The following is a 13,442-nucleotide window of genomic DNA, read 5'->3' on the forward strand; positions in this document are numbered from 1 at the left end:
TTTTCTTAAGATTTCTTCAAGTTTGAAGAACTCTTTATATAACTTCTGTTCTTTGTTGTTTTTAGCAGAACCAACATGGGGAGAGAAGGATGAAACATGAGAGAGATCGTGAGAGAGAGTAGTAAAATAATAGGATTTTTAGTTTTGGAATTAGTCAAACTAGGACTCATTATTAATTTAAATAAAAACCTGATTTAATTAGCTTAGTGAAAGGACCATTACGCCCTTAAAATTTAAGATTTCAAATAATAAATAAATCACCTTAGGTATTTATCTTATTCGTTTTTAGGGTTGTTACAACAATCATCAATAAAAGTTATAAAATACTTTTTCCCACCACGATATGGTGTCGACTTCATATTACAAATATTTGTGTGAATAAAGTCTAAAGGTTTTGAATGTTATTCAACAGACTTATAAGGATATTTATCAAACTTACTTTTCAAACAAATTTCACATTTCGATTTGTCGTATTTAAAATCAGACAATACTTCTAAAGTAACCAATTTTTAAAAGGCTTTGTAATTTACATGTCCCAAACAGACATTCCATATCATTTGAATCGAATAAGTAAACAGAAGCAGAATTCTTATTAATATTGTCAACAACCATTACATTTAGTTTGAAGAGGCCCTCATTCAGGTAGCCCTTTCCTATGAACATCTCTTTCTTTCTTATTACAGCTTTGTCATTAACTAGGACACACTTAAACCCGTTCTTAACGAGTAGTGCAGTAGAAACTAAATTCTTCCTAACAGTATGGACATGGAGAACACTATTCAATGTCAACTGTTTCTCATGAAAAAATCCTTATCGTACTTAGCAGGAGTGTAGGTTGCAAAGGTTTCAGAGCAAATATTTCGAGTGGCACCTGAGTCGAAAAACCAATTCTTGGGATTTCCAACTAAGTTACACTCCGAGATCATTGCACACAAGTCATCTACATCTTCCATCTCTTCCACGATGTTGACTTTGTTCTTTCTTGGAGCACGACAGTTAGAAAACCTATGACCAGTCTTACCACATTTGTAGCAGTTGCTTTTAAATTTCTTCTTGGCCTGTTCTGACTTCTGTTTGTTGGAATTTTTTCTCTTTTTGTATTTGGTAGGATCTCCCTCAATAATATTAATTCCAATGATTGTTGAACTCTTACGAGACTTCTATTCGGCGGTTTTGTTATCTTACTCAATTTTGAGCCGAATCACAAGATCTTCAAGCTTCATTTAATTATCCTTAAACTTTAGATAATTCTTGAAGTCGTTCCACGAAGGTGGCAACTTCTCGATCATTGCAGTCACTTGAAAATCTTCATTTACTACCGTATATTTAATAATCAGATCACGGAGAATAAGTTGAAGTTCCTGCACTTGTGATCCAACAGTTTTACTATCTCCCATTTTATAGTCTAAAAACTTTGCGACCACAAATTTTTCCAAGTATGCATCTTTTATCCTATATTTCTTATCAAGTGCATACCACAACTCTTTCGAAGTTGTCATTGCACTATAGACATCATATAAGTCATTCTCTAAAGCACTCAGAATGTAGCATTTACATAAAAAGTCTGCCTATTTCCATGCTTGAATAATCATGAAGTTTTCTCTGTTTGACGTTCTAGCAGCAGGCATTAGAGTTTATTCGTTGGTTAATTTCTGCATACCAAGAGTAGTAAGCCAGGAAAATACCCGTTTCCCATCCTTTGAAATTCACACTAGTAAATTTACCCGTTTCTCTGCTTGTGTTACAACAATTCTGTTTGGTGCAACAACAACCACTGTAACATTATCATTTGCCATTTCTGATAAACAAAAATTGATACAGTCTTAGTAAGCAATAACTTAAAATTGCAGACTTTAAGGATTATAAAACCACGAAGGTTTTTTACTCCATCAGAACATTGATTAAAATAAAATAAAAAAATAAATTCCTTAACAATGTTTCCAATCTGTGTTTAAAAAATAGAATTACTTATTCCAAACAAAACTTTGCAGAAACACGAAGTAACCAAAGTTAATTGAACCAGTAATAAAGATGAACAAAACTTAATTTAGAAATTACTAAAATCTATAAACGTACCTTATATGGAATCTTTATTCAGAAAAATATCAAGCCCACTGAATGCACAATGTCCCCTTAAGGAAATTATTCTCCTCTAATATTCGAGGTTTGATTTGAAATATGTTCTCCCATGATAGAATGAGCTCAATCACCAGCGTATTGATACCCAAACCTTTGGTGTCAGGAACCACTCAACACCAGTAAAGTACACAACAAAACTTTTGTGCAGAAGAAGAAGAAGAATAAATCAGAAAAACTCAGAAGGAAAATTTTTGAAGAATAAATGGTATTTATATAAAATAAGAACATTTTCAGAAAGGTTGCAACCCTTTCAGAATCCACACGATCATTAATGAAAGTTTGTAACCTTTTAACCGGTCCTGACTTATCTTGAAAGTTGCAACCTTTCAGAACAATCATTTCCAAATGGTGCAAAATTTAAATAAATTCGGGAAAGATTATGATAAAACGGGTGGCACGGATTCGAGTCGGGTCGGGTTAATCAACTAAAAAGTTGAAACATTTTGATTTGTCTCAACTTAATAATTGAAAACGTTTTGGCCATTTAATTTAATTAATTAAATAATTAATTAAGACAAACGTTGTCCAAAAAAGTCTCTCGAACAATCATTTTCCAAATCCAAATCCAAAGCCCAAGTTGTAGCCGAGCGACAACGACGATGTGAAGGGGTTCCCTCTTTCCAACCCTTATAACAATTTATAGGAGTGTTTCTACATTTAAACTCTTCTAATTTTCTTTCCACCACCGATGATCACTAAAGCATATGCGTACTTTTCAAGTTGCTCTCTTTTCATCTTTCCTCCATTTTCCATTAATTCTTGCTACATATCCAACACAAGTGGCAAACAAATAATAAAATGAGATGATATTGCTTGAGATGGATTAATATTTCTTACATCAACTTTCACAGTGAAACCCTGGAGTTTAAAAGTGTTGGGACAAGCTAGACCAAAAATTGTATGGAAGGATGTTATTGGTAAAACTTTATAAGCTCATGAAATACATATTCCTATAGGGCTGAAAAAATCAATATGAAAGTCATATGAGGAAAACAAAAGAAATAGAAAAAGAGGACAAGGTTGAAGAAATTCCTATGTCAAGATACATATATATATATATATATGAAACTATAAGATGAAGTGCTTGATACGAGTGTCAGGAATTACTATAGAATAATAACTCTGTGAACTCTTTTTTTAATAATCGGAGTGTCGGGACTGCGTGCATACAACTTGACCAATTAACGGGGCACTGTTACCACCCACCAGCATGTAACTCAACCTAGTGTACTTTACCTCTACTGGGATTTGAAGCCAATCCACTTCATTGACGATTCGACCACATACTTGGTGCAAATCACTTTGTGAACTCTAACCTTAGTAATAAAGCAATACTATCTTAAATTAACCAAATTAGCCCTGTCTACACATTTACTATATTAAATTAACCAGATTAGCCCTGTCTACACATTTATCTTCTTCCACAAATCTAGCAATTCGCCAATTCCCTAAAACTTGGACTTTAATGGACAACAAAAACATACCCATATGATTATTAATTGACACGTGTCCAAAGTCAAGATTCAATATATCAAGATTATTCAACTGAAACCACATATATGAGTAATGAGACTATACAACTAAAAAAATTATGTAATCGCGTGAAGTACGATGGAAGGAATCATCAATTCCACATTAAGGATGAAAAACATGGAAAACATCCAGCACAAATTTCGCCAACACGATCAAGTATAGCGCATCGCTAGGAAGAAAATTAGCAGACAATTCAATTAGATTAAATTAAGAAAAAATGGTACCGGTCAACTTATACATGTTCTAGTAAACTTCAGATACTAAAGATGTAAACTACTTACATAGTTCATCTTGAATAAATACTAATTTGAACAAAACCAAAATCAGATCCCTTTATATTTCCTTTAAGCAACTTTATACTATTTTTCAGCGGTGCTTTTCTGAGTTGATTGGACTCTTCAAAAAAATCAGATGTGTGTTGGATCCTTTAAAAGTAGTGCATTTTCGGAGGATCCGACATGGGTACGACATCGTTTTTGGATCAACTTAGGTGATTTTAGATAACTAAAGATGTGAGCAATCTACTTACATGGTACATCTTCAACTACACACTGATTTGAACAAAACCAAAATCAGATTCCATTATATCTCCTTTAATCAAATTTAATATTTTTCAGCTATGCTCTTAGAACGTCCTCTTTCGATATATTAGGACATTGTCTTTTATAATGTTATCTCCATATATATTAAGACAATCACACTGGTCGCTTAAGAAGCATCTATTATTTTTAACTTCGAAGCAATTAATTGCGATTAAGTATTTGTAGACAATAAAATTTGTGTCGACAAAACAATAATCAAGAACGGAAAATTATGGCAACAATAATTTTATTATTTCAAGTGCGAGTATTACAATCTCTATGATTCCTCTAAATTCTCCTTTTCAAATATAATTCAAGGGCTATTGAGCTTGATCTTGAATTTGTCTTGAACTTGATCTTGGATTTAGACTTGAATTTTATCTTGATCTTGACTTTTACTTAGATTCAAGGGTTTATAGCTTGTTCTTGAATTCGATGGTGTTGATCGTTTTAAAACTCTATGATTCCTCTGAATTCGCCTTATCAAATATAATTCAAGGGTTATTGAGCTTGATCTTGAATTTTTCTTGAACTTGATCTTGGATGTAAACTTGAACTTTATGTTGATCTTGACCTTTACTTGGATTCAAGGGTTTCCAGCTTGTTCTTGAATTCGATGGTCTTGATATTGATTGGTTTAAAACTTTGATGCTTGAATTCTTAAACATGTAACTTTATAGATGTAACGACTTGTTTAGTCGTTTTGAGCAGCAGATTTTATTTCTGGAAAAACTGGCTGAGACGACGGAACCCACGACGGACCGTCATAGGCACGACGGACCGTCGAGGGGGACTCGTTCCAAAACACTTAGAATTCTGAAATTTGAGTACTGAAATCGACTCTCTGAACTTCGTGAAGAAGTGGCAGGACGGACCATCACAGACCCTTGGTAAAAATCTAGTCTCTGAACTCTGTGACGGAAGCAGCAAGACAGACCGTCGCAGGCACGACGGCCCGTCACAAGCTGCGTAATCCCAAGCTGGGTCGGATTTCTTTAAATGTTTTAAGGGACGTTTTGGACTATTCTTGCTATAATTATAAATCTGGTGGGTAAATATTAATAATACAATTTCTTGAGGGCTAAAGGAGATAACCTTAAATTAGTTAGTGGGCTACTTTTACCATTTTTGATACTTAATTATATGTTAATTAGGGTAAAAGAAAGAGTGTTTGAATAAGAAAAATAGAAAGAACAATGAGAGGGAAAGAGAATCGATCGAGAGAAAGGAACGAAGGGGAAAACGAAAAGGCTTGGGAAATTGCTTGCTTGATCACGAATCTTCGGTAGAGGTAGGTTATGGTTTTTATACTATTCGTAGTTAACTCTTAATAGCGAATGATATGTGTTGGGTTGTATTGTAAAGTCTTCTATATGCTTAATTGTATGCTTGCATGAATGTGATTATATAATTGTGATGAAATAAGCATGATGAAGCTATTGAATCCCAAATCTTGAAAACCCTTTGTTAATGATGATGTCTTGGTATAAAAGAAGGTTTGATAAACTAAAGTAATGAGATTGATGATGCCTTGGTATAAAAGAAGGCTTGATGAACTAAAGTGATGAGATTGATGAGATTGATGATGCCTTGGTATCAAAGAAGGCTTGATGAATTAATAGAATGAGATTAGTGGATCGGGTGTCACGAACCAACACGTAGAATTAGGGGATCGGGTGTCACGAACCGACACGTAGAATTAGGGGATCGGGTGTCACGAACCGACACATAGAATGAGGGGATCGGGTGTCACGAACCGACACGTAGAATTAGGGGATCGGGTGTCATGAACCGACACGTAGAATTAGGGGATCGGGTGTCACGAACCGACACGTAGAACTAGGGGATCGGAGTGTCACGTTCCAACATATAGTAGTAGGGGAGCGGAGTGTCATGTACCGACACAAGAATAAAGGTGATGAATCTTGAAAGATGTTAATATACTCAATCTAATGAACCTAATTCCCAAATGAGTATGGTATTGAGGCTTGAGTCCTCATGTGTGAACTTGGCGGTACTTATTAACGATTATAGTACTTGTTGTTGTTACATGTTGAGTAATGTAGTTGATTTTATATTATTACTTGATATATATTGTTTTCTATTTTGAGTTGGCCGATGATATCTACTCAGTACCCGTGTTTTGTACTGACCCCTACTTGTATGTTTCTTTCCTTGTTATTTGTGGAGTGCAGCAAACGTGTCGCCGTCTTCAACTCAACCGCAACTCTAGCCAGTCTTCATTACACCGGATTTCAGGGTGAGCTAACGCTTCTAGCTTGGACTGGATCTTCTTCTTCATGTCTCGATGCCTTGAAGTTCCGGCATGGACTAGCTTTTTATTTATTCTAGCTTTCTAGATACTCTTAGCTTTAGTAATTTGAGGATAGATGTTCTTGTGATGATGACTTCCAGATTTTGGGGATAATAATAAATGTTTGAGTTTTTAGAAGTTATTTGATTTAATTTGTTAATGAGTTTTTAAGTCTTCCGCAATGTATTTAGTTCATTATGTTTGAAATGATGGGGTTTAGATTGGTTGGTTCGCTCAGAATAGGAGGATAAATGTGGGTGCCACTCACGGCCCGATTTGGGTCGTGACAAACTTGGTATCAGAGCATTAGGTTCGTTGGTCTCATCACACAAGAACGAGTCTAGTAGAGTCTTAAGGAACGGTAGGGGGACGCCTTTACTTTTCTTTGAGAGGCTATAAGACTCTAGGAAAATTCCATTCTTCCTTTCTTTCTTTCGTGCTATTACTTGGATCCAATTGGTATCTAGGTGATACAAATTGGTATCTGACCATCTTCACTCTATTTTGCAGATGGTTAGAACTAGAGCAACAACCGCGCCAACACCAGCACCGGCGGGACAGGGTGCGTCTGAACCAGCCACTGGGGCTGTAGCTCAAGGGAGAGTAGCGTCAAGAGGCCGTGGAAGAGGTCGAGGGAGGACGTCCTCTAGAGGAAGAGGACAAGCACCTAGCCCATCTGATACTAGGGCGGTGACTCCTCCACCGACTGAGGAAGTAGTAAGAGAAGGGGAGAATGGGGAAAATGAACAAGTACAGAATGAGGAATTACCACCCCAACCTACCCCAGAGATGATCAATCAGGTTCTTCCTTATATTAGCGGGTTATCTGATCAAGGCCAAGCGCCTATAGTGTTTCCTACACTAGCACCTCAGGCTCCGGAGGTATAACATGCGGCTACTGTGGCTCCCCGCATAGATGCCTCATTAGAAATAGGCACGTTTCCTCGTCTTACTACAGGGCCTATAATGACAAATGATCAGCATGAACTTTTCAGTAAGTTCTTGAAATTGAAACCTCGAGTTTTCAAGGGTGCTGAATCTGGGGATGCTTATGATTTTCTGGTTGACTGTCATGAGCTACTACACAAGATGGGTATAGTAGAACGGTTTGGTGTAAAGTTTGTGACTTATCAGTTTCAACGGAACGCCAAAATGTGGTGGCGGTCACATGTTGAGTGTCAACCAACAGAGGCGCCACCTATGACTTGGGCATCATTCTCTAGCTTGTTTATGGAGAAGTATATCCCCCGAACTTTGAGGGATAGGAAAAGAGATGAGTTCTTGAGCCTAGAGCAAGGTAGGATGTCGGTTACTGCATATGAGGCTAAGTTTCGTGCATTATCCGGTGTGCCACCCAACTTTGTTTCAGTCCACAAGAGCGGATTCGCCGTTTTGTGAAGGGGTTGAGGTCAGAATTGCGGATTTCAGCCTTACAGGTAGCGGCTACGGCAAAATACTTTCAAGAAGTGGTAGACTTCATGATAGAGGTGGAAGGAGTGAAGCCAGATGATTTCACCATGGCATCGACATCAAAAAGGTTTCGAAAGGGAGGTGAGTTTAATGGTTCTTATTCTAGAGGACAGGGTTCATGAGGTTACTCAGTCCGACCAATTCAGTCTTAACTACAGACTGTAGTTGGGGGTCCACCTCAGACCGGTCAACACTTCTCTGAGAGACCTATGCTTGAGTCCAGAGAGTGTTATAGATGTGGGGAGACTGGACATATTAGGAGGAATTGTCCAAAACAGAGTTATAGACCCCCAATAGCTAGAGGTAAAGGTGGTCATGGTAGAGGCCGTTATTCTGGAGGACGTGGTGGCCGAGGTAATGGTGGTCACCAAAACGGCTTGGGTGACGGACAAATGGGAACTACTGCAGCGCAACATGGTAGGGGCAATGGGCAGACAGGTGATAGGGCCCATTGTTATGCTTTCCCTGGGAGATCTGAAGAGGAGACATCTGATGCTGTCATCACAGGTAATCTTTTGGTTTGTGATTGCATGGCTTCTGTATTGTTTGATCCTGGATCCACATTTTCTTATGGATCTTCCTCATTTGCTAATGGTCTTAATTTACATTGTGAATTGCTTGACATGCCTATTCGTGTTTCTACTCCGGTGGGTGAGTCTATTATAGTTGAAAAGGTGTATAGGTCTTGTCTTGTGACTTTTGTGGGGAGCAATACTCATGTAGACTTGGTTATCTTAGAAATGGTTGACTTCGATGTAATTCTGGGTATGACTTGGCTTTCTCCAAATTTTGCAATCTTGGATTGTAATGCTAAAACTGTGACGTTAGCCAAGCCTGGGACAGATCCGTTAGTGTGGGAGGGTGACTACACTTTCAATCCGGTTCGTATCATCTCCTTTCTTTGTGCTAAGAAAATAATTAGTAAGGGTTGTTTAGCGTTCTTGGCACATCTCAGGGATGATACTACCCAAGTACCTCCAATTGAGTCGGTTTCGATAGTTCGTGAGTTTTTAGATGTGTTTCCCGCAGACCTTCCGGGTATGCCACCGGATAGAGATATTGACTTCTGCATTGATCTTGAACCGGGTACTCGCCCCATTTCTATACCCCCTTATAGAATGTCTCTCGCGGAGTTGAGAGAGTTAAAGGCCCAACTTCAAGAGTTGTTGAGCAAAGGCTTCATTAGACCAAGTGCATCTCCTTGGGGTGCTCCGGTGTTATTTGTGAAGAAGAAGGGTGGGAGTTTTCGGATGTGCATAGACTACCGGCAGTTGAACAAGGTAACTGTTAAGAACAAGTATCCTCTTCCTCGGATTGATGATTTGTTCGATCAGTTACAAGGTGCTTGTGTCTTCTCTAAGATTGACTTGAGATCCGGTTATCATCAATTGAAAATACGGGCAACGGATGTGCCAAAGACTGCTTTTCAAACCAGGTATGGGCATTACGAATTTGTAGTGATGTCTTTTGGTCTTACGAATGCCCCTGCTGCTTTCATGAGCTTGATGAATGGGATTTTTAAGCCATATCTGGATCTCTTTGTGATTGTATTTATTGATGATATACTGGTATACTCGAAGAGCAAGAAAGAACATGAGGAGCACTTGAGAATAGTATTGGAAATGTCAAGGGAGAAAAGGCTTTATGCCAAATTCTCCAAGTGTGAGTTTTGGTTAGATTCAGTGTCCTTTTTGGGGCACGTGGTTTCTAAGGATAGAGTGATGGTGGATCCTTCTAAGATTGAAATAGTGAGAAATTGGGTAAGACCTACTAATGTGTTATAAATAAGGAGCTTTGTTGGTTTAGCTAGCTACTACCGCCGATTTGTCAAGGGATTTTCTTCTATTGCTTCCCAATTGACGAACTTAATTAAGAAGAATGTTCCATTTGTATGGTCGGACGAGTGTGAAGAAAGCTTTCATAAGCTCAAGACTTTGTTGACTACCGCACCAATCCTTACCTTGCCAGTGGAAGGTAAGAATTTCATTGTCTATTGTGATGCATCCTACTCGGGTTTGGGTGCAGTACTAATGCAAGAGAAGAATGTAATTGCTTATGCTTCGAGGCAATTAAAGGTGCACGAACGTAATTATCCTACCCATGATTTGGAGTTGGCTGCGGTAGTGTTTGCATTAAAATGGAGGCACTATCTATATGGAGTTAAGTGTGAAGTCTACACGGATCATCGTAGCCTACAGTATGTCTTTACTCAGAGGGATTTGAATTTGAGACAGAGGAGATGGATGGAACTACTGAAGGATTATGATGTTACCATCTTGTATCACCCAGGAAAGGCTAATGTTGTGGCAGACGCCTTAAGTAGAAAGGCAGGAAGCATGGGAAGTCTAGCTCACTTACAAGTTTCTAGACGCCCATTGGCTAGAGAGGTTCAGACTCTGGCTAACGACTTTATGAGGTTAGAAGTAAATGAGAAAGTAGGATTTTTGGCCAGTGTGGAGGCGAGATCTTCTTTTCTTGACAAGATCAAGGGAAAATAGTTTGATGATGAGAAACCAAGACGAATTCGGGATAGGGTGTTGCGAGGAGAGGCTAAAGAAGCAATAATGGATGAGGAAGGTGTTTTGAGAATTAAGGGAAGGGTATGTGTGCCCCGTGTTGATGATTTGATCCACACTATTCTTACAGAGGCTCATAGTTCCGGATATTCTATACATCCTGGTGCAACCAAGATATACCGTGACCTAAAGCAACACTTTTGGTGGAGTAGAATGAAGCGCGACATTGTTGATTTTGTTGCCAAATGTCCAAATTGTCAGCAGGTAAAGTATGAACACCAGAGGCCCGGAGGAACACTTCAGAGAATGCCCATTCCTGAATGGAAGTGGGAGAGAATAGCAATGGACTTCGTGGTTGGTCTTCCAAAGACATTGGGGAAGTTTGACTCTATTTGGGTAATTGTGGACAGATTAACTAAGTCTGCTCACTTCATCCCAGTCAAGGTGACCTACAATGCAGAGAAGTTAGCCAGACTCTACATCTCAGAAATTGTTCGATTGCATGGAGTTCCACTTTCCATCATATAAGATAGAGGTACACTGTTTAGTTCTATGTTTTGGAGAACATTGCATGCTGAATTAGGTACTAGGTTGGACCTTAGTACTGCATTTCACCCTCAGACCGATGGTCAGTCTGAGCGAACAATTCAGGTGTTGGAAGATATGCTTCGAGCATGTGTGATAGAATTTAGGGGTCATTGGGATAACTTCTTACCCTTAGCAGATTTTTCATACAACAATAGCTATCACTCAAGTATTGATATGGCCCCATTTTAAGCATTGTATGGGAGGAGATGCAGGTCTCCCACTGGTTGGTTTGATGCATTTGAGGTTAGACCTCGGGGTACTGACATTTTAAGGGATTCATTAGAGAAAGTGAAATCTATTCAAGAAAAGCTTTTAGCGGCGCAAAGTAGGCAAAAGGAATATGCAGATCGAAAGGTTAGAGACTTGGAGTTTATGGAGGGTGAACAAGTCTTGCTGAAGGTTTCGCCCATGAAAGGGGTGATACGGTTTGGAAAAAGAGGTAAGCTAAGCCCAAGGTATATTGGACCATTTGAAGTACTTAAGCGAGTAGGGGAGGTGTCTTATGAATTAGCCTTGCCCCCAGGACTGTTAGGAGTGCATCCGGTATTTCATGTGTCTATGTTGAAGAGATACAATGGGGATGGAAACTACATCATTCGTTGGGATTCAGTTCTTCTCGATGAGAATTTGACTTATGAGGAGGAGCCTATTGCCATTCTAGATAGAGAAATTCGCAAGTTGAGATCAAGGGAGATTGCATCCATCAAAGTTCAATGGAAGAATCGACCAGTTGAAGAGTCCACGTGGGAGAAGGAGGCTGATATGCGAGAAAGATACCCACACCTGTTTACAGATTCAGGTACTCCTTTTCGCCCTTGTTTTTCTTCTTGTGATCGTTCGGGGACGAACGATGGGTAAATTGGTATCTATTGTAACGACCTGTTTAGTCATTTTGAGCATCAGATTTTATTTCTGGAAAAACTGGCTGAGACGACGGAACCCACGACAGACCGTCATAGGCACTACGGACCGTCGAGGGGGTCTCGTTCCAAAATACTTAGAATTCTGAAATTTGGGTACTGAAATCGACTCTCTGAACTTCCTGACGAAGTGGCAGGACGGACCGTCACAGGCGTGACAGACCGTCACAGACCCTTGGTAAAAATCTAGTCTCTGAACTCTGTGACGGAAGCAGCAGGACGGACCGTCGCAGGCACGACGGCCCGTCACAGGCTGCGTAATCCCAGGCTGGGTCGAATTTCTTTAAATGTTTTAAGGGACGTTTTGGACTATTCCTGCTATAATTATAAATCTGGTGGGTAAATATTAATAATACAATTTCTTGAGGGCTAAAGGAGATAACCTTAAATTAGTTAGTGGGCTACTTTTACCATTTTTGATACTTAATTATATGTTAATTAGGGTAAAAGAAAGAGGGTTTGAATAAGAAAAATAGAAAGAACAAGGAGAGGGAAAGAGAATCTATCGAGAGAAAGAAACGAAGGGGAAAACGAAAAGGCTTGGGAAATTGCTTGCTTGATCACGAATCTTTGGTAGAGGTAGGTTATGGTTTTTATACTATTCGTAGTTAATTCTTAATAGCGAATGATATGTATTGGGTTGTATTGTAAAGTCTTCTATATGCTAATTGTATGCTTGCATGAATGTAATTATATAATTGTGATGAAATAAGCATGATGAAGCTATTGAATCCCAAATCTTGAAAACCCTTTGTTAATGATGATGTTTTGGTATAAAAGAAGGTTTGATAAACTAAAGTAATGAGATTGATGATGACTTGGTATAAAAGAAGGCTTGATGAACTAAAGTGATGAGATTGATGATGCCTTGGTATAAAAGAAGGCTTGATGAATTAATAGAATGAGATTAGTGTATCGGGTGTCACGAACCGACACGTAGAATTAGGGGATCGGGTGTCACGAACCGACACGTAGAATTAGGGGATCGGGTGTCACGAACCGACACATAGAATTAGGGGATCGGGTGTCACGAACCGACACGTAGAATTAGGGGATCGGGTGTCACGAACCGACACGTAGAATTAGGGGATCGGGTGTCACGAACCGACACACAGAACTAGGGGATTGGAGTGTCACATTCTGACACATAGTAGTAGGGGAGCGGAGTGTCACGTACCGACACAAGAATAAAGGTGATGAATCTTGAAAGATGTTAATATATACTCAATCTAATGAATCTAATTCCCAAATGAGTATGGTATTGAGGCTTTAGTCCTCATGTGTGAACTTGGCGGTACTTATTAACGATTATAGTACTTGTTGTTGCTACATGTTGAGTAATGTAGGTTATTTTATATTATTACTTGATATATATTATTTT

The sequence above is a fragment of the Solanum lycopersicum genome, chromosome 7 (genome assembly GCF_036512215.1).
Source record: "Solanum lycopersicum chromosome 7, SLM_r2.1".
NCBI lineage: Eukaryota > Viridiplantae > Streptophyta > Magnoliopsida > Solanales > Solanaceae > Solanum > Solanum lycopersicum.